At 51.8% G+C, this 20,834-nt stretch overlaps 1 protein-coding gene across 1 annotated transcript in view; it reads left to right on the top strand.

The window, feature by feature from the left end:
• LOC145875823 (uncharacterized) overlaps nucleotides 1-20,834 on the top strand; it is a 369,621-nt gene that overhangs the window by 84,192 nt on the left and 264,595 nt on the right. The window lies entirely within an intron of this gene.

Raw genomic sequence — 20,834 nt, 5'->3', positions numbered from 1 at the left:
TGCTCATTAGTGCAAGCGGCAAAGCATCTACCCAGTTAAGCCCTGTGGATAGGCAAATCTTTAACCTCTTACATCTAGACGTTCCGCTAGCGGAACACCTGCTCCAATATCCAATGATAGGCGTGGCGCGAATTACAAATTCCTCAAAAATACAAAAACTTCCATTTTTCAAACATATGACTATTTCACAGCATTTTAAAGACAAGACTCTCCTTTATCTAACCACACTGTCCGATTTCAAAAAGGCTTTACAGCGAAAGCAAAACATTAGATTATGTCAGCAGAGTACCAAGCCAGAAATAATCAGACACCCATTTTTCAAGCTAGCATATAATGTCACAAAAACCCAGAAGACAGCTAAATGCAGCACTAACCTTTGATGATCTTCATCAGATGACACACCTAGGACATTATGTTATACAATACATGCATGTTTTGTTCAATCAAGTTCATATTTATATCAAAAAACAGCTTTTTACATTAGCATGTGACGTTCAGAACTAGCATACCCCCCCGCAAACTTCCGGGGAATTTGCTAACAATTTACTAAATTACTCACGATAAACGTTCACAAAAAGCATAACAATTATTTTACGAATTATAGATACAGAACTCCTCTATGCACTCGATATGTCCGATTTTAAAATAGCTTTTTGGTGAAAGCACATTTTGCAATATTCTAAGTACATAGCCCAGCCATCACGGGCTAGCTATTTAGACACCCGGCAAGTTTAGCACTCACCAATTTCAGATTTACTATTATAAAAGTTTGATTACCTTTTGTTGTCTTCGTCAGAATGCACTCCCAGGACTGCTACTTCAATAACAAATGTTGGTTTGGTCCAAAATAATCCATCGTTATATCCGAATAGCGGTGTTTTGTTCGTGCGTCCCAGACACTATCCGAAATGGTAAATCAGGGTCACGCACATGGTGCAATTCGTGACAAAAAAATTATAAATATTCCATTACCGTACTTCGAAGCATGTCAACCGCTGTTTAAAATCAATTTTTATGCAATTTATCTCGTAAAAAGGCGATAATATTCCGACCGGGAATCTCCTTTTCGGCAAACAGAGGAAAAATCACAAAGACGGGGGCGGCCAGGGCACGCGCCTAAGCCCACAGTCCCTTGATCGGCCACTTGAGAAAGGCGATAATGTGTTTCAGCCTGGGGCTGGGATGACGACATTCTGTTTTTTCCCGGGCTCTGAGCGCCCATGGAAGACGTAGGAAGTGTCACGTTAGAGCAGAGATCCTTTGTAAAAGATAGAGATGGCAAAGAAGTTCAAGAAATGGTCAGACAGGCCACTTCCTGTAAAGGAATCTCTCAGGTTTTGACCTGCCATTTGAGTTCTGTTATACTCATAGACATCATTCAAACAGTTTTAGAAACTTTGGAGTGTTTTCTATCCAAAGCCAATAATTCTATGCATATTCTAGTTACTGGGCAGGAGTAGTAACCAGATTAAATCGGGTACGGTTTTTATCCAGCCGTGAAAATACTGCCCCCTAGCCATAACAGGTTAAGCCCTGTGGATAGGCAAATCTTTAATGCAAGGCTGCCAATCCCTGATAACAGGGTGGGTAGCCTTGGGCTACTGGATCTAATTTAGTACTGTAGCACGCAATAGGCTGTTTCTTCCTACCACTACATGTTTCCTGCATGAGAATAGCATGCAGGATGCATGCATGAGAATAGCAGCCGCATAGTTGTCACACCTATTTGCTACGTGTAACAAAAATGGTTTAGTGTAGTCGGGGGCCGCTAGGGCCGGTGTTGTCTGCATCTCTTTTTTAAGTGTTTCAAACGCAACTACAGCATCCGCGTTCCACTCCAGCGGTGCTCTTAGATTAAGCTGTCCTGCTTCCTTCATTATTTCTCTCAGAGGAGCTGTCTTGACTACATACTCCTTTGTCCAGTCAGGTTAAGTCCTGTCATTCCTAAAAAGGTCATCATTTGCGCTACCGTTTGTGGTAATGGTGCTTTGCTAATACCCTCTAGCTGTCCTGGAGCTATGGCTTTGGTTCCATTGGCTATTGTTCTGCCTAAGTACCTGGGGTTGACAGTATTGTAATTTTGTTTTAGAGACCTTGTGTCCTCCGTCTGCTAACAGCTGCAGTACTTTTAGTGAGTCTGAGTGGCACTGTTCTACTGTGGAGGCACAGATTAACAGGTCATCTACATATTGGATCAGAGTGCCGTCAAGCATTAATTCTTCTAGATCTGCTCTCAATATTTGATTGAACAAGTGCGGCTATTTTTAAATCCTTGGGGGAGACGAGAGTAAGACAGAGTTTTTCCTCTGTACCTAAATGCAAACAAGTACCTACATTCCTCCGCCAGGGGGACACAAAAAAATGCTCCACATAGATCAATCACGGTGAAGTATTTGGCATCTGGGGGAACGTTAGTCAACAGCGTGTGAGGATTGGGAACTTCCGCTGGACAATCTTGTGCTATATCATTAATAGCCCTTAAGTCATGTACCAATCTCAATTTTTTACCATCGGCTTTAAGCACAGGTAGCAAAGGTGTATTGCAAACACTTGGCATCTCAATCAATACTCCTGTCTTGATCAATCCTTCAATTGTTGAATTTATTCCTTCTTCAGCTTCAGGCTTCATAGGATACTGGGCTTTCCAGGGGAGTTTGGCGTCTGGTTTTACTTTTATGTTGATTGGACTTGCTGATTTGACAAGCCCCACGTCGGTGTCATGTTGTGACCATACTTCTGATGGTATGGTTTTTTTCCATTTCTTCTCTAAGCTCACTAAGTAGCCCTATCCCTTCACCTAACACTACTTGTTGGCCTGCACTGACCTCTATTTCCCTAGGATCGCCAGTCATCATTGTAGTGGTTACTATCTTGATAAATGCTTTATCTTCGGAATGGAAGATCAATGGATTGTCTGTTTTGTCCCATATTGTATTTTTAGCTTTCCTCATCATGGGTCCTAGATCTTTTGATGTGAAACCTTGATTCACCAGCAATGTGATGTGAGGGATAGAGTCAGAAACATTGAACCATTTTTGTACAAATTCAGATCCATCTTCGTCCATCACATCCATGGCTGCTCCCTGTTCTCCAATGATTATATATTGGGACATAATTGGTGCTTTCCTACCATTTGCCCCCATAACCCAGAGCTGTTCTAATAATGGGTCTTGATGAGGGTCAAATTGCATTGTGCAGTGATATTCAGATTTTGCTCTAACGGCTTTAGGTATTTGGGCCTGAATAAATTTACCCCATCTCCTCGCTGTTCTGTCTACATCTGTCTCAATTCCTCCTAACCAATATACGTTGGCCATGACTCCTGTGCTTACCACTGGTAATTGTAGTCCTATTTTTTCTATTATCACCCCGTCGGGGGGGAACATTTAATTTGTATACCCATTTTGCATAGGGCATCTCTTCCTAAAAGATTAACTGGTGTTTGATCTGATACCAGTATTGGGATTGTGGCTGGTTTACCATTGGCAGTAAGATGAACTGGAGCGGTCATTGGAATTAGCTGCGTATTTCCCGAGAATCCTATTGTTTTGGCATATTTACCAGACATGGGGAGATGAGAGGCATAATTTGAACTCACACATGTGTAAGTGGCTCCAGTATATATCATCATGGGTATGTCTTTATTCTCTATTTGAACCTGCAACACAGGTTCTTGGTCAGCTCTTGTGGTTAGAATTGGGAACTGACCCTCCCCTTTAGGATTCTCTGGGCACCCCTAGTACGTCTGATTGGGTCCTGACCATGGGTTCACAGGGCCCGGGGGTGTGTTTTGGCTGCCCTGCCATCCCCCAGTAGGGCCCCAGCCATTCTGGTTTCCACCAGCAGGTGGCCGCCAGCCACCGGAGCTGTTGTTTGTTGGTGGACGCCTATTGTAGGTGTTATCTCCAGTCCGATCCTGCCATGGGTTTGCGGGACATTCACGTCTGGTGTGTCCTCGTTGGTAGCAACCCCAACACACACCAGGCGGCCCCCGCGGGGTCCTGGGCCCTCTCCCTTGATCCACCTGTATGTTTTTCTGTTGTATATTCCCACCATTCCAATTCGGGGGCTGTGTGTACACATTTGCTACTGGCAATGGGGCAGGCACTTGGGTCCGGCCGGGGGTTGACGGTTGCGGCCCTCCTGGGGAAACAGCAGCCATTGTTCCAATCTCGGGCACAGGGGTGGTTACTGAGGCCTGGACTTTCTTCTTTCCCTTGGTCAGTTCTTCCAGCTGCAACTGGGCCAACCTTCTCTGGATTTCCTTTCCTTGTTCAGCTTGTTTCTGCTCTTCCTTTCTATGTTTCTCCACAGCGTGAATTACATAGTCACAGAAATTCTTTGTAAGGTTTTGAAGTAAGTCCCACTACGTCCTCCAGTTGGTTCCTTACTGGCTGGGGCATAGCTTCCACCACTGAGGTCCGGAATATTGTTGTCATCAGTTCATTTTCCTCCGGGTCCTGCTCTGTTTCCATTCTCCATCTTTTCAATTGTCCATGCAGGTATGCAGCCGGGTTTTCTGTATCTCCAATGGCCTCTCCCCTTAGTGCCTTGGGGTCCACTTTTGTTGGGTATGCTGCCCTTAGGGCCCTCCAGACGGCAGGCCTATACCTGTCAAACATCAGTCCATCCCTTGACACTTCCCACTCTGTGCCGTTGATTCCTCCCTCCTGCATGATTTCTCCCATTCTCTGCACGTTCGTTACCCTTGCCAACAATGCCCTTATGTCGCCTACCGCCAGCAATTTCCCCATTGTAAATTCTTCAAAGGTCCTGATCCACTTTCCAGCTCCCTCATGGAGGTCCGGCAACCGGGCAACCAACCCTTCCAGGTCCTGCGTAGCCCATGGTATGTAGTGTCCTTGATTTCCTTTAATCAGGATTGGACTTTGTTTATTCGGGACTATAGTGTCCTGCTTTCTTCTTTGCCCCTTCTCTGAGTACTCTGCGATCTGTTTCTGTGGGCTCATATCTCAGGCTCTCCTGTAGGTTGCGAGCTATCGCCTCATCTTGTCTTTCTTGCTCTTGTACATATTCTTCCTGTGCTCGTTCATACTCCTCTTGTATCTGTTGTGTTAATAGTTTACTTCTTCTTTCTAGTTGATTTATACCAAGTCTACCACTTTCTTCCTCTTCTTCAGATTCTTCACCAAGACTGTTCCCTATTTGGGATTCCTCTGGTGTTTAAAAGGGCTTCCTTGGTTGCTCTTTCTTCTGGTCCTTTTCTTTTCTTCCTTCTTTTGTGTTTCAATGTTTCCTTTTTCCCTATTTCTGTTTCCATTGCTTTTAGGGCTTCCATCAATCCACCATAGCAATTGAAACCTTCTTCTTCAATTCTTGTGTGTCTCTTTGTTTTTGTTGGGCCTCTTCCTGTTGAGTGAGAGGGTGCGCATTCTGCTCCAGGTGTGCAGGCCCCCTCTTCCTCCGTTACTTCTACCGTTCCTCTTATTTCCATGTGTCCGGTTATCATGGGAATCTGTCCATGGGAGTAAGGTGGGGGTTCGTTCTCCCTCTTCCTCATGGGAATCTGTCCATGGGAGTAAGGTGGCGGTTCGTTCTCCCTCTTCCTCATGGGAATCTGTCCATGGGAGTAAGGTGGGGGTTCTCCCTTTTCCTCATGGGAATCTGTCCATGGGAGTAAGGTGGGGGTTCGTTCTCCCTTTTCCTCATGGGAATCTGTCCATGGGAGTAAGGTGGGGGTTCGTTCTCCCTCTTCCTCATGGGAATCTGTCCATGGGAGTAAGGTGGGGGTTCGTTCTCCCTTTTCCTCATGGGAATCTGTCCATGGGAGCAAGGTGGGGGTTCGTTCTCCCTCTTCCTCATGGGAATCTGCCCATGGGAGTAAGGTGGGGGTTCGTTCTCCCTTTTCCTCATGGGAATCTGTCCATGGGAGTAAGGTGGGGGTTCGTTCTCCCTCTTCCTCATGGGAATCTGTCCATGGGAGTAAGGTGGGGGTTCGTTCTCCCTTTTCCTCATGGGAATCTGTCCATGGGAGTAAGGTGGGGGTTCGTTCTCCCTCTTCCTCATGGGAATCTGTCCATGGGAGTAAGGTGGGGGTTCGTTCTCCCTTTTCCTCATGGGAATCTGTCCATGGGAGTAAGGTGGGGGTTCGTTCTCCCTCTTCCTCATGGGAATCTGTCCATGGGAGCAAGGTGGGGGTTCGTTCTCCCTTTTCCTCATGGGAATCTGTCCATGGGAGCAAGGTGGGGGTTCGTTCTCCCTTTTCCTCATGGGAATCTGTCCATGGGAGTAAGGTGGGGGTTCGTTCTCCCTCTTCCTCATGGGAATCTGTCCATGGGAGTAAGGTGGGGGTTCGTTCTCCCTTTTCCTCATGGGAATCTGTCCATGGGAGTAAGGTGGGGGTTCGTTCTCCCTTTTCCTCATGGGAATCTGTCCATGGGAGTAAGGTGGGGGTTCGTTCTCCCTCTTCCTCAGGGGAATCTGTCCATGGGAGCAAGGTGGGGGTTCGTTCTCCCTTTTCCTCATGGGAATCTGTCCATGGGAGTAAGGTGGGGGTTCGTTCTCCCTCTTCCTCATGGGAATCTGTCCATGGGAGTAAGGTGGGGGTTCGTTCTCCCTCTTCCTCATGGGAATCTGTCCATGGGAGTTAGGTGGGGGTTCGTTCTGCCTTTTCCTCATGGGAATCTGTCCATGGGAGTAAGGTGGGGGTTCGTTTCTCCCTCTTCCTCATGGGAATCTGTCCATGGGAGTAAGGTGGGGGTTCGTTCTCCCTCTTCCTCATGGGAATCTGTCCATGGGAGTAAGGTGGGGGAATCTGTCCATGGGAGTAAGGTGGGGGTTCGTTCTCCCTTTTCCTCATGGGAATCTGTCCATGGGAGTAAGGTGGGGGTTCGTTCTCCCTCTTCCTCATGGGAATCTGTCCATGGGAGTAAGGTGGGGGTTAGTTCTCCCTCTTCCTCATGGGAATCTGTCCATGGGAGTAAGGTGGGGGTTTGTTCTCCCTTTTCCTCATGGGAATCTGTCCATGGGAGTAAGGTGGGGGAATCTGTCCATGGGAGTAAGGTGGGGGTTCGTTCTCCCTCTTCCTCATGGAAATCTGTCCATGGGAGTTAGGTGGGGGAATCTGTCCATGGGAGTAAGGTGGGGGTTCGTTCTCCCTCTTCCTCATGGGAATCTGTCCATGGGAGTAAGGTGGGGGTTCGTTCTCCCTCTTCCTCATGGGAATCTGTCCATGGGAGTAAGGTGGGGGTTCGTTCTCCCTCTTCCTCATGGGAATCTGTCCATGGGAGTAAGGTGGGGGAATCTGTCCATGGGAGTAAGGTGGGGGAATCTGTCCATGGGAGTAAGGTGGGGGAATCTGTCCATGGGAGTAAGGTGGGGGAATCTGTCCATGGGAGTAAGGTGGGGGAATCTGTCCATGGGAGTAAGGTGGGGGAATCTGTCCATGGGAGTAAGGTGGGGGAATCTGTCCATGGGAGTAAGGTGGGGGAATCTGTCCATGGGAGTAAGGTGGGGGAATCTGTCCATGGGAGTAAGGTGGGGGTTCGTTCTCCCTTTTCCTCATGGGAATCTGTCCATGGGAGTAAGGTGGGGGAATCTGTCCATGGGATTAAGGTGGGGGAATCTGTCCATGGGAGTAAGGTGGGGGTTCGTTCTCCCTCTTCCTCATGGGAATATGTCCATGGGAGTAAGGTGGGGGAATCTGTCCATGGGAGTAAGGTGGGGGAATCTGTCCATGGGAGTAAGGTGGGGGAATCTGTCCATGGGAGTAAGGTGGGGGAATCTGTCCATGGGAGTAAGGTGGGGGTTCGTTCTCCCTCTTCCTCATGGGAATCTGTCCATGGGAGTAAGGTGGGGGTTCGTTCTCCCTCTTCCTCATGGGAATCTGTCCATGGGAGTAAGGTGGGGGTTCGTTCTCCCTTTTCCTCATGGGAATCTGTCCATGGGAGTAAGGTGGGGGTTTGTTCTCCCTCTTCCTCATGGGAATCTGTCCATGGGAGTAAGGTGGGGGTTCGTTCTCCCTCTTCCTCATGGGAATCTGTCCATGGGAGTAAGGTGGGGGTTCGTTCTCCCTCTTCCTCATGGGAATCTGTCCATGGGAGTAAGGTGGGGGTTCGTTCTCCCTTTTCCTCATGGGAATCTGTCCATGGGAGTAAGGTGGGGGTTCGTTCTCCCTCTTCCTCATGGGAATCTGTCCATGGGAGTAAGGTGGGGGTTCGTTCTCCCTCTTCCTCATGGGAATCTGTCCATGGGAGTAAGGTGGGGGAATCTGTCCATGGGAGTAAGGTGGGGGAATCTGTCCATGGGAGTAAGGTGGGGGAATCTGTCCATGGGAGTAAGGTGGGGGAATCTGTCCATGGGAGTAAGGTGGGGGAATCTGTCCATGGGAGTAAGGTGGGGGAATCTGTCCATGGGAGTAAGGTGGGGGAATCTGTCCATGGGAGTAAGGTGGGGGAATCTGTCCATGGGAGTAAGGTGGGGGAATCTGTCCATGGGAGTAAGGTGGGGGAATCTGTCCATGGGAGTAAGGTGGGGGAATATGTCCATGGGAGTAAGGTGGGGGAATCTGTCCATGGGAGTAAGGTGGGGGAATCTGTCCATGGGAGTAAGGTGGGGAATCTGTCCATGGGAGTAAGGTGGGGGAATCTGTCCATGGGAGTAAGGTGGGGGAATCTGTCCATGGGAGTAAGGTGGGGGAATCTGTCCATGGGAGTAAGGTGGGGGAATCTGTCCATGGGAGTAAGGTGGGGGAATCTGTCCATGGGAGTAAGGTGGGGGTTCGTTCTCCCTTTTCCTCATGGGAATCTGTCCATGGGAGTAAGGTGGGGGTTCGTTCTCCCTTTTCCTCATGGGAATCTGTCCATGGGAGTAAGGTGGGGGAATCTGTCCATGGGAGTAAGGTGGGGGAATCTGTCCATGGGAGTAAGGTGGGGGTTCGTTCTCCCTCTTCCTCATGGGAATCTGTCCATGGGAGTAAGGTGGGGGAATCTGTCCATGGGAGTAAGGTGGGGGAATCTGTCCATGGGAGTAAAGTGGGGGAATCTGTCCATGGGAGTAAGGTGGGGGAATCTGTCCATGGGAGTAAGGTGGGGGTTCGTTCTCCCTCTTCCTCATGGGAATCTGTCCATGGGAGTAAGGTGGGGGTTCGTTCTCCCTCTTCCTCATGGGAATCTGTCCATGGGAGTAAGGTGGGGGTTCGTTCTCCCTCTTCCTCATGGGAATCTGTCCATGGGAGTAAGGTGGGGGTTCGTTCTCCCTTTTCCTCATGGGAATCTGTCCATGGGAGTAAGGTGGGGGTTCGTTCTCCCTCTTCCTCATGGGAATCTGTCCATGGGAGTAAGGTGGGGGTTCGTTCTCCCTCTTCCTCATGGGAATCTGTCCATGGGAGTAAGGTGGGGGTTCGTTCTCCCTTTTCCTCATGGGAATCTGTCCATGGGAGTAAGGTGGGGGTTCGTTCTCCCTTTTCCTCATGGGAATCTGTCCATGGGAGTAAGGTGGGGGTTCGTTCTCCCTTTTCCTCATGGGAATCTGTCCATGGGAGTAAGGTGGGGGTTCGTTCTCCCTCTTCCTCATGGGAATCTGTCCATGGGAGTAAGGTGGGGGTTCGTTCTCCCTTTTCCTCATGGGAATCTGTCCATGGGAGTAAGGTGGGGGTTCGTTCTCCCTCTTCCTCATGGGAATCTGTCCATGGGAGTAAGGTGGGGGTTCGTTCTCCCTTTTCCTCATGGGAATCTGTCCATGGGAGTAAGGTGGGGGTTCGTTCTCCCTCTTCCTCATGGGAATCTGTCCATGGGAGTAAGGTGGGGGTTCGTTCTCCCTCTTCCTCATGGGAATCTGTCCATGGGAGTTAGGTGGGGGTTCGTTCTGCCTTTTCCTCATGGGAATCTGTCCATGGGAGTAAGGTGGGGGTTCGTTCTCCCTCTTCCTCATGGGAATCTGTCCATGGGAGTAAGGTGGGGGTTCGTTCTCCCTCTTCCTCATGGGAATCTGTCCATGGGAGTAAGGTGGGGGAATCTGTCCATGGGAGTAAGGTGGGGGTTCGTTCTCCCTTTTCCTCATGGGAATCTGTCCATGGGAGTAAGGTGGGGGTTCGTTCTCCCTCTTCCTCATGGGAATCTGTCCATGGGAGTAAGGTGGGGGTTCGTTCTCCCTCTTCCTCATGGGAATCTGTCCATGGGAGTAAGGTGGGGGTTCGTTCTCCCTTTTCCTCATGGGAATCTGTCCATGGGAGTAAGGTGGGGGAATCTGTCCATGGGAGTAAGGTGGGGGTTCGTTCTCCCTCTTCCTCATGGGAATCTGTCCATGGGAGTAAGGTGGGGGTTCGTTCTCCCTCTTCCTCATGGGAATCTGTCCATGGGAGTAAGGTGGGGGTTCGTTCTCCCTCTTCCTCATGGGAATCTGTCCATGGGAGTAAGGTGGGGGTTCGTTCTCCCTCTTCCTCATGGGAATCTGTCCATGGGAGTAAGGTGGGGGAATCTGTCCATGGGACTAAGGTGGGGGAATCTGTCCATGGGAGTAAGGTGGGGGAATCTGTCCATGGGAGTAAGGTGGGGGAATCTGTCCATGGGAGTAAGGTGGGGGAATCTGTCCATGGGAGTAAGGTGGGGGAATCTGTCCATGGGAGTAAGGTGGGGGAATCTGTCCATGGGAGTAAGGTGGGGGAATCTGTCCATGGGAGTAAGGTGGGGGAATCTGTCCATGGGAGTAAGGTGGGGGTTCGTTCTCCCTTTTCCTCATGGGAATCTGTCCATGGGAGTAAGGTGGGGGTTTGTTCTCCCTTTTCCTCATGGGAATCTGTCCATGGGAGTAAGGTGGGGGTTCGTTCTCCCTCTTCCTCATGGGAATCTGTCCATGGGAGTAAGGTGGGGGAATCTGTCCATGGGAGTAAGGTGGGGGAATCTGTCCATGGGAGTAAGGTGGGGGAATCTGTCCATGGGAGTAAGGTGGGGGAATCTGTCCATGGGAGTAAGGTGGGGGTTCGTTCTCCCTCTTCCTCATGGGAATCTGTCCATGGGAGTAAGGTGGGGGTTCGTTCTCCCTCTTCCTCATGGGAATCTGTCCATGGGAGTAAGGTGGGGGTTCGTTCTCCCTTTTCCTCATGGGAATCTGTCCATGGGAGTAAGGTGGGGGTTTGTTCTCCCTCTTCCTCATGGGAATCTGTCCATGGGAGTAAGGTGGGGGTTCGTTCTCCCTCTTCCTCATGGGAATCTGTCCATGGGAGTAAGGTGGGGGTTCGTTCTCCCTCTTCCTCATGGGAATCTGTCCATGGGAGTAAGGTGGGGGTTCGTTCTCCCTTTTCCTCATGGGAATCTGTCCATGGGAGTAAGGTGGGGGTTCGTTCTCCCTCTTCCTCATGGGAATCTGTCCATGGGAGTAAGGTGGGGGTTCGTTCTCCCTCTTCCTCATGGGAATCTCTCCATGGGAGTAAGGTGGGGGAATCTGTCCATGGGAGTAAGGTGGGGGAATCTGTCCATGGGAGTAAGGTGGGGGAATCTGTCCATGGGAGTAAGGTGGGGGAATCTGTCCATGGGAGTAAGGTGGGGGAATCTGTCCATGGGAGTAAGGTGGGGGAATCTGTCCATGGGAGTAAGGTGGGGGAATCTGTCCATGGGAGTAAGGTGGGGGAATCTGTCCATGGGAGTAAGGTGGGGGAATCTGTCCATGGGAGTAAGGTGGGGGAATCTGTCCATGGGAGTAAGGTGGGGGAATATGTCCATGGGAGTAAGGTGGGGGAATCTATCCATGGGAGTAAGGTGGGGGAATCTGTCCATGGGAGTAAGGTGGGGGAATCTGTCCATGGGAGTAAGGTGGGGGAATCTGTCCATGGGAGTAAGGTGGGGGAATCTGTCCATGGGAGTAAGGTGGGGGAATCTGTCCATGGGAGTAAGGTGGGGGAATCTGTCCATGGGAGTAAGGTGGGGGAATCTGTCCATGGGAGTAAGGTGGGGGTTCGTTCTCCCTTTTCCTCATGGGAATCTGTCCATGGGAGTAAGGTGGGGGTTCGTTCTCCCTTTTCCTCATGGGAATCTGTCCATGGGAGTAAGGTGGGGGAATCTGTCCATGGGAGTAAGGTGGGGGAATCTGTCCATGGGAGTAAGGTGGGGGTTCGTTCTCCCTCTTCCTCATGGGAATCTGTCCATGGGAGTAAGGTGGGGGAATCTGTCCATGGGAGTAAGGTGGGGGAATCTGTCCATGGGAGTAAAGTGGGGGAATCTGTCCATGGGAGTAAGGTGGGGGAATCTGTCCATGGGAGTAAGGTGGGGGTTCGTTCTCCCTCTTCCTCATGGGAATCTGTCCATGGGAGTAAGGTGGGGGTTCGTTCTCCCTCTTCCTCATGGGAATCTGTCCATGGGAGTAAGGTGGGGGTTCGTTCTCCCTTTTCCTCATGGGAATCTGTCCATGGGAGTAAGGTGGGGGTTTGTTCTCCCTCTTCCTCATGGGAATCTGTCCATGGGAGTAAGGTGGGGGTTCGTTCTCCCTCTTCCTCATGGGAATCTGTCCATGGGAGTAAGGTGGGGGTTCGTTCTCCCTTTTCCTCATGGGAATCTGTCCATGGGAGTAAGGTGGGGGTTCGTTCTCCCTCTTCCTCATGGGAATCTGTCCATGGGAGTAAGGTGGGGGTTCGTTCTCCCTTTTCCTCATGGGAATCTGTCCATGGGAGTAAGGTGGGGGTTCGTTCTCCCTTTTCCTCATGGGAATCTGTCCATGGGAGTAAGGTGGGGGTTCGTTCTCCCTCTTCCTCATGGGAATCTGTCCATGGGAGTAAGGTGGGGGTTCGTTCTCGATTTTCCTCATGGGAATCTGTCCATGGGAGTAAGGTGGGGGTTCGTTCTCCCTCTTCCTCATGGGAATCTGTCCATGGGAGTAAGGTGGGGGTTCGTTCTCCCTTTTCCTCATGGGAATCTGTCCATGGGAGTAAGGTGGGGGTTCGTTCTCCCTCTTCCTCATGGGAATCTGTCCATGGGAGTAAGGTGGGGGTTCGTTCTCCCTCTTCCTCATGGGAATCTGTCCATGGGAGTAAGGTGGGGGTTCGTTCTCCCTTTTCCTCATGGGAATCTGTCCATGGGAGTAAGGTGGGGGTTCGTTCTCCCTCTTCCTCATGGGAATCTGTCCATGGGAGTAAGGTGGGGGTTCGTTCTCCCTTTTCCTCATGGGAATCTGTCCATGGGAGTAAGGTGGGGGTTCGTTCTCCCTCTTCCTCATGGAAATCTGTCCATGGGAGTTAGGTGGGGGAATCTGTCCATGGGAGTAAGGTGGGGGTTCGTTCTCCCTCTTCCTCATGGGAATCTGTCCATGGGAGTAAGGTGGGGGTTCGTTCTCCCTCTTCCTCATGGGAATCTGTCCATGGGAGTAAGGTGGGGGTTCGTTCTCCCTCTTCCTCATGGGAATCTGTCCATGGGAGTAAGGTGGGGGTTCGTTCTCCCTTTTCCTCATGGGAATCTGTCCATGGGAGTAAGGTGGGGGTTTGTTCTCCCTTTTCCTCATGGGAATCTGTCCATGGGAGTAAGGTGGGGGTTCGTTCTCCCTCTTCCTCATGGGAATCTGTCCATGGGAGTAAGGTGGGGGTTCGTTCTCCCTCTTCCTCATGGGAATCTGTCCATGGGAGTAAGGTGGGGGTTCGTTCTCCCTCTTCCTCATGGGAATCTGTCCATGGGAGTAAGGTGGGGGTTCGTTCTCCCTCTTCCTCATGGGAATCTGTCCATGGGAGTAAGGTGGGGGTTCGTTCTCCCTTTTCCTCATGGGAATCTGTCCATGGGAGTAAGGTGGGGGTTCGTTCTCCCTCTTCCTCATGGAAATCTGTCCATGGGAGTTAGGTGGGGGAATCTGTCCATGGGAGTAAGGTGGGGGTTCGTTCTCCCTCTTCCTCATGGGAATCTGTCCATGGGAGTAAGGTGGGGGTTCGTTCTCCCTCTTCCTCATGGGAATCTGTCCATGGGAGTAAGGTGGGGGTTCGTTCTCCCTCTTCCTCATGGGAATCTGTCCATGGGAGTAAGGTGGGGGTTCGTTCTCCCTTTTCCTCATGGGAATCTGTCCATGGGAGTAAGGTGGGGGTTTGTTCTCCCTTTTCCTCATGGGAATCTGTCCATGGGAGTAAGGTGGGGGTTCGTTCTCCCTCTTCCTCATGGGAATCTGTCCATGGGAGTAAGGTGGGGGTTCGTTCTCCCTCTTCCTCATGGGAATCTGTCCATGGGAGTAAGGTGGGGGTTCGTTCTCCCTCTTCCTCATGGGAATCTGTCCATGGGAGTAAGGTGGGGGAATCTGTCCATGGGAGTAAGGTGGGGGAATCTGTCCATGGGAGTAAGGTGGGGGAATCTGTCCATGGGAGTAAGGTGGGGGAATCTGTCCATGGGAGTAAGGTGGGGGAATCTGTCCATGGGAGTAAGGTGGGGGAATCTGTCCATGGGAGTAAGGTGGGGGAATCTGTCCATGGGAGTAAGGTGGGGGGATCTGTCCATGGGAGTAAGGTGGGGGGATCTGTCCATGGGAGTAAGGTGGGGGAATCTGTCCATGGGAGTAAGGTGGGGGAATCTGTCCATGGGAGTAAGGTGGGGGAATCTGTCCATGGGAGTAAGGTGGGGGAATCTGTCCATGGGAGTAAGGTGGGGGAATCTGTCCATGGGAGTAAGGTGGGGGAATCTGTCCATGGGAGTAAGGTGGGGGTCCGTTCTCCCTTTTCCTCATGGGAATCTGTCCATGGGAGTAAGGTGGGGGAATCTGTCCATGGGATTAAGGTAGGGGAATCTGTCCATGGGAGTAAGGTGGGGGTTCGTTCTCCCTCTTCCTCATGGGAATATGTCCATGGGAGTAAGGTGGGGGAATCTGTCCATGGGAGTAAGGTGGGGGAATCTGTCCATGGGAGTAAGGTGGGGGAATCTGTCCATGGGAGTAAGGTGGGGGAATCTGTCCATGGGAGTAAGGTGGGGGTTCGTTCTCCCTCTTCCTCATGGGAATCTGTCCATGGGAGTAAGGTGGGGGTTCGTTCTCCCTCTTCCTCATGGGAATCTGTCCATGGGAGTAAGGTGGGGGTTCGTTCTCCCTTTTCCTCATGGGAATCTGTCCATGGGAGTAAGGTGGGGGTTTGTTCTCCCTCTTCCTCATGGGAATCTGTCCATGGGAGTAAGGTGGGGGTTCGTTCTCCCTTTTCCTCATGGGAATCTGTCCATGGGAGTAAGGTGGGGGTTCGTTCTCCCTCTTCCTCATGGGAATCTGTCCATGGGGGTAAGGTGGGGGTTCGTTCTCCCTCTTCCTCATGGGAATCTGTCCATGGGAGTAAGGTGGGGGTTCGTTCTCCCTTTTCCTCATGGGAATCTGTCCATGGGAGTAAGGTGGGGGTTCGTTCTCCCTCTTCCTCATGGGAATCTGTCCATGGGAGTAAGGTGGGGGTTCGTTCTCCCTTTTCCTCATGGGAATCTGTCCATGGGAGTAAGGTGGGGGTTCGTTCTCCCTCTTCCTCATGGAAATCTGTCCATGGGAGTTAGGTGGGGGAATCTGTCCATGGGAGTAAGGTGGGGGTTCGTTCTCCCTCTTCCTCATGGGAATCTGTCCATGGGAGTAAGGTGGGGGTTCGTTCTCCCTCTTCCTCATGGGAATCTGTCCATGGGAGTAAGGTGGGGGTTCGTTCTCCCTCTTCCTCATGGGAATCTGTCCATGGGAGTAAGGTGGGGGTTCGTTCTCCCTTTTCCTCATGGGAATCTGTCCATGGGAGTAAGGTGGGGGTTTGTTCTCCCTTTTCCTCATGGGAATCTGTCCATGGGAGTAAGGTGGGGGTTCGTTCTCCCTCTTCCTCATGGGAATCTGTCCATGGGAGTAAGGTGGGGGTTCGTTCTCCCTCTTCCTCATGGGAATCTGTCCATGGGAGTAAGGTGGGGGTTCGTTCTCCCTCTTCCTCATGGGAATCTGTCCATGGGAGTAAGGTGGGGGTTCGTTCTCCCTCTTCCTCATGGGAATCTGTCCATGGGAGTAAGGTGGGGGTTCGTTCTCCCTCTTCCTCATGGAAATCTGTCCATGGGAGTTAGGTGGGGGAATCTGTCCATGGGAGTAAGGTGGGGGTTCGTTCTCCCTCTTCCTCATGGGAATCTGTCCATGGGAGTAAGGTGGGGGTTCGTTCTCCCTCTTCCTCATGGGAATCTGTCCATGGGAGTAAGGTGGGGGTTCGTTCTCCCTCTTCCTCATGGGAATCTGTCCATGGGAGTAAGGTGGGGGTTCGTTCTCCCTTTTCCTCATGGGAATCTGTCCATGGGAGTAAGGTGGGGGTTTGTTCTCCCTTTTCCTCATGGGAATCTGTCCATGGGAGTAAGGTGGGGGTTCGTTCTCCCTCTTCCTCATGGGAATCTGTCCATGGGAGTAAGGTGGGGGTTCGTTCTCCCTCTTCCTCATGGGAATCTGTCCATGGGAGTAAGGTGGGGGTTCGTTCTCCCTCTTCCTCATGGGAATCTGTCCATGGGAGTAAGGTGGGGGAATCTGTCCATGGGAGTAAGGTGGGGGAATCTGTCCATGGGAGTAAGGTGGGGGAATCTGTCCATGGGAGTAAGGTGGGGGAATCTGTCCATGGGAGTAAGGTGGGGGAATCTGTCCATGGGAGTAAGGTGGGGGAATCTGTCCATGGGAGTAAGGTGGGGGAATCTGTCCATGGGAGTAAGGTGGGGGGATCTGTCCATGGGAGTAAGGTGGGGGGATCTGTCCATGGGAGTAAGGTGGGGGAATCTGTCCATGGGAGTAAGGTGGGGGAATCTGTCCATGGGAGTAAGGTGGGGGAATCTGTCCATGGGAGTAAGGTGGGGGAATCTGTCCATGGGAGTAAGGTGGGGGTTCGTTCTCCCTCTTCCTCATGGGAATCTGTCCATGGGAGTAAGGTGGGGGTTCGTTCTCCCTCTTCCTCATGGGAATCTGTCCATGGGAGTAAGGTGGGGGTTCGTTCTCCCTTTTCCTCATGGGAATCTGTCAATGGGAGTAAGGTGGGGGTTTGTTCTCCCTCTTCCTCATGGGAATCTGTGCATGGGAGTAAGGTGGGGGTTCGTTCTCCCTCTTCCTCATTGGAATCTGTCCATGGGAGTAAGGTGGGGGTTCGTTCTCCCTTTTCCTCATGGGAATCTGTCCATGGGAGTAAGGTGGGGGTTCGTTCTCCCTTTTCCTCATGGGAATCTGTCCATGGGAGTAAGGTGGGGGTTCGTTCTCCCTTTTCCTCATGGGAATCTGTCCATGGGAGTAAGGTGGGGGTTCGTTTCTCCCTCTTCCTCATGGGAATCTGTCCATGGGAGTAAGGTGGGGGAATCTGTCCATGGGAGTAAGGTGGGGGTTTGTTCTCCCTTTTCCTCATGGGAATCTGTCCATGGGAGTAAGGTGGGGGTTCGTTCTCCCTTTTCCTCATGGGAATCTGTCCATGGGAGTAAGGTGGGGGTTCGTTCTCCCTCTTCCTCATGGGAATCTGTCCATGGGAGTAAGGTGGGGGTTCGTTCTCCCTCTTCCTCATGGGAATCTGTCCATGGGAGTAAGGTGGGGGAATCTGTCCATGGGAGTAAGGTGGGGAAATCTGTCCATGGGAGTAAGGTGGGGGAATCTGTCCATGGGAGTAAGGTGGGGGAATCTGTCCATGGGAGTAAGGTAGGGGAATCTGTCCATGGGAGTAAGGTGGGGGAATCTGTCCATGGGAGTAAGGTGGGGGAATCTGTCCATGGGAGTAAGGTGGGGGAATCTGTCCATGGGAGTAAGGTGGGGGAATCTGTCCATGGGAGTAAGGTGGGGGAATCTGTCCATGGGGGTAAGGTGGGGGAATCTGTCCATGGGAGTAAGGTGGGGGAATCTGTCCATGGGAGTAAGGTGGGGGAATCTGTCCATGGGAGTAAGGTGGGGGAATCTGTCCATGGGAGTAAGGTGGGGGAATCTGTCCATGGGAGTAAGGTGGGGGTTCGTTCTCCCTTTTCCTCATGGGAATCTGTCCATGGGAGTAAGGTGGGGGTTCGTTCTCCCTTTTCCTCATGGGAATCTGTCCATGGGAGTAAGGTGGGGGAATCTGTCCATGGGAGTAAGGTGGGGGAATCTGTCCATGGGAGTAAGGTGGGGGTTCGTTCTCCCTCTTCCTCATGGGAATCTGTCCATGGGAGTAAGGTGGGGGAATCTGTCCATGGGAGTAAGGTGGGGGAATCTGTCCATGGGAGTAAAGTGGGGGAATCTGTCCATGGGAGTAAGGTGGGGGAATCTGTCCATGGGAGTAAGGTGGGGGTTCGTTCTCCCTCTTCCTCATGGGAATCTGTCCATGGGAGTAAGGTGGGGGTTCGTTCTCCCTCTTCCTCATGGGAATCTGTCCATGGGAGTAAGGTGGGGGTTCGTTCTCCCTTTTCCTCATGGGAATCTGTCCATGGGAGTAAGGTGGGGGTTTGTTCTCCCTCTTCCTCATGGGAATCTGTCCATGGGAGTAAGGTGGGGGTTCGTTCTCCCTCTTCCTCATGGGAATCTGTCCATGGGAGTAAGTGGGGGTTCGTTCTCCCTTTTCCTCATGGGAATCTGTCCATGGGAGTAAGGTGGGGGTTCGTTCTCCCTCTTCCTCATGGGAATCTGTCCATGGGAGTAAGGTGGGGGTTCGTTCTCCCTTTTCCTCATGGGAATCTGTCCATGGGAGTAAGGTGGGGGTTCGTTCTCCCTTTTCCTCATGGGAATCTGTCCATGGGAGTAAGGTGGGGGTTCGTTCTCCCTTTTCCTCATGGGAATCTGTCCATGGGAGTAAGGTGGGGGTTCGTTCTCCCTTTTCCTCATGGGAGTAAGGTGGGGGTTCGTTCTCCCTTTTCCTCATGGGAATCTGTCCATGGGAGTAAGGTGGGGGTTCGTTCTCCCTCTTCCTCATGGAAATCTGTCCATGGGAGTTAGGTGGGGGAATCTGTCCATGGGAGTAAGGTGGGGGTTCGTTCTCCCTCTTCCTCATGGGAATCTGTCCATGGGAGTAAGGTGGGGGTTCGTTCTCCCTCTTCCTCATGGGAATCTGTCCATGGGAGTAAGGTGGGAGTTCGTTCTCCCTCTTCCTCATGGGAATCTGTCCATGGGAGTAAGGTGGGGGTTTATTCTCCCTTTTCCTCATGGGAATCTGTCCATGGGAGTAAGGTGGGGGTTCGTTCTCCCTCTTCCTCATGGGAATCTGTCCATGGGAGTAAGGTGGGGGTTCGTTCTCCCTCTTCCTCATGGGAATCTGTCCATGGGAGTAATGTGGGGGAATCTGTCCATGGGAGTAAGGAGGGGGAATCTGTCCATGGGAGTAAGGTGGGGGAATCTGTCCATGGGAGTAAGGTGGGGGAATCTGTCCATGGGAGTAAGGTGGGGGAATCTGTCCATGGGAGTAAGGTGGGGGAATCTGTCCATGGGAGTAAGGTGGGGGAATCTGTCCATGGGAGTAAGGTGGGGGGGATCTGTCCATGGGAGTAAGGTGGGGGAATCTGTCCATGGGAGTAAGGTGGGGGAATCTGTCCATGGGAGTAAGGTGGGGGAATCTGTCCATGGGAGTAAGGTGGGGGAATCTGTCCATGGGAGTAAGGTGGGGGAATCTGTCCATGGGAGTAAGGTGGGGGAATCTGTCCATGGGAGTAAGGTGGGGGTTCGTTCTCCCTTTTCCTCATGGGAATCTGTCCATGGGAGTAAGGTGGGGGAATCTGTGCATGGGATTAAGGTGGGGGAATCTGTCCATGGGAGTAAGGTGGGGGTTCGTTCTCCCTCTTCCTCATGGGAATATGTCCATGGGAGTAAGGTGGGGGAATCGGTATATGGGAGTAAGGTGGGGGAATCGGTCCATGGGAGTAAGGTGGGGGAATCTGTCCATGGGAGTAAGGTGGGGGAATCTGTCCATGGGAGTAAGGTGGGGGTTCGTTCTCCCTCTTCCTCATGGGAATCTGTCCATGGGAGTAAGGTGGGGGTTCGTTCTCCCTCTTCCTCATGGGAATCTGTCCATGGGAGTAAGCTGGGGGTTCGTTCTCCCTTTTCCTCATGGGAATCTGTCCATGGGAGTAAGGTGGGGGTTTGTTCTCCCTCTTCCTCATGGGAATCTGTCCATGGGAGTAAGGTGGGGGTTCATTCTCCCTCTTCCTCATGGGAATCTGTCCATGGGAGTAAGGTGGGGGTTCGTTCTCCCTTTTCCTCATGGGAATCTGTCCATGGGAGTAAGGTGGGGGTTCGTTCTCCCTTTTCCTCATGGGAATCTGTCCATGGGAGTAAGGTGGGGGTTCGTTCTCCCTTTTCCTCATGGGAATCTGTCCATGGGAGTAAGGTGGGGGTTCGTTTCTCCCTCTTCCTCATGGGAATCTGTCCATGGGAGTAAGGTGGGGGAATCTGTCCATGGGAGTAAGGTGGGGGTTCGTTCTCCCTCTTCCTCATGGAAATCTGTCCATGGGAGTTAGGTGGGGGAATCTGTCCATGGGAGTAAGGTGGGGGTTCGTTCTCCCTCTTCCTCATGGGAATCTGTCCATGGGAGTAAGGTGGGGGTTCGTTCTCCCTCTTCCTCATGGGAATCTGTCCATGGGAGTAAGGTGGGGGGTTCGTTCTCCCTCTTCCTCATGGGAATCTGTCCATGGGAGTAAGGTGGGGGAATCTGTCCATGGGAGTAAGGTGGGGGAATCTGTCCATGGGAGTAAGGTGGGGGAATCTGTCCATGGGAGTAAGGTGGGGGAATCTGTCCATGGGAGTAAGGTGGGGGAATCTGTCCATGGGAGTAAGGTGGGGGAATCTGTCCATGGGAGTAAGGTGGGGGAATCTGTCCATGGGAGTAAGGTGGGGGAATCTGTCCATGGGAGTAAGGTGGGGGAATCTGTCCATGGGAGTAAGGTGGGGGTTCGTTCTCCCTTTTCCTCATGGGAATCTGTCCATGGGAGTAAGGTGGGGGAATCTGTCCATGGGAT

The sequence above is a fragment of the Salmo salar genome, unplaced genomic scaffold, assembly GCF_965601325.2.
Source record: "Salmo salar unplaced genomic scaffold, fSalSal1 ptg000360l, whole genome shotgun sequence".
Lineage (NCBI taxonomy): Eukaryota > Metazoa > Chordata > Actinopteri > Salmoniformes > Salmonidae > Salmo > Salmo salar.
This window is presented reverse-complemented; position numbering and strand designations above follow the sequence as displayed.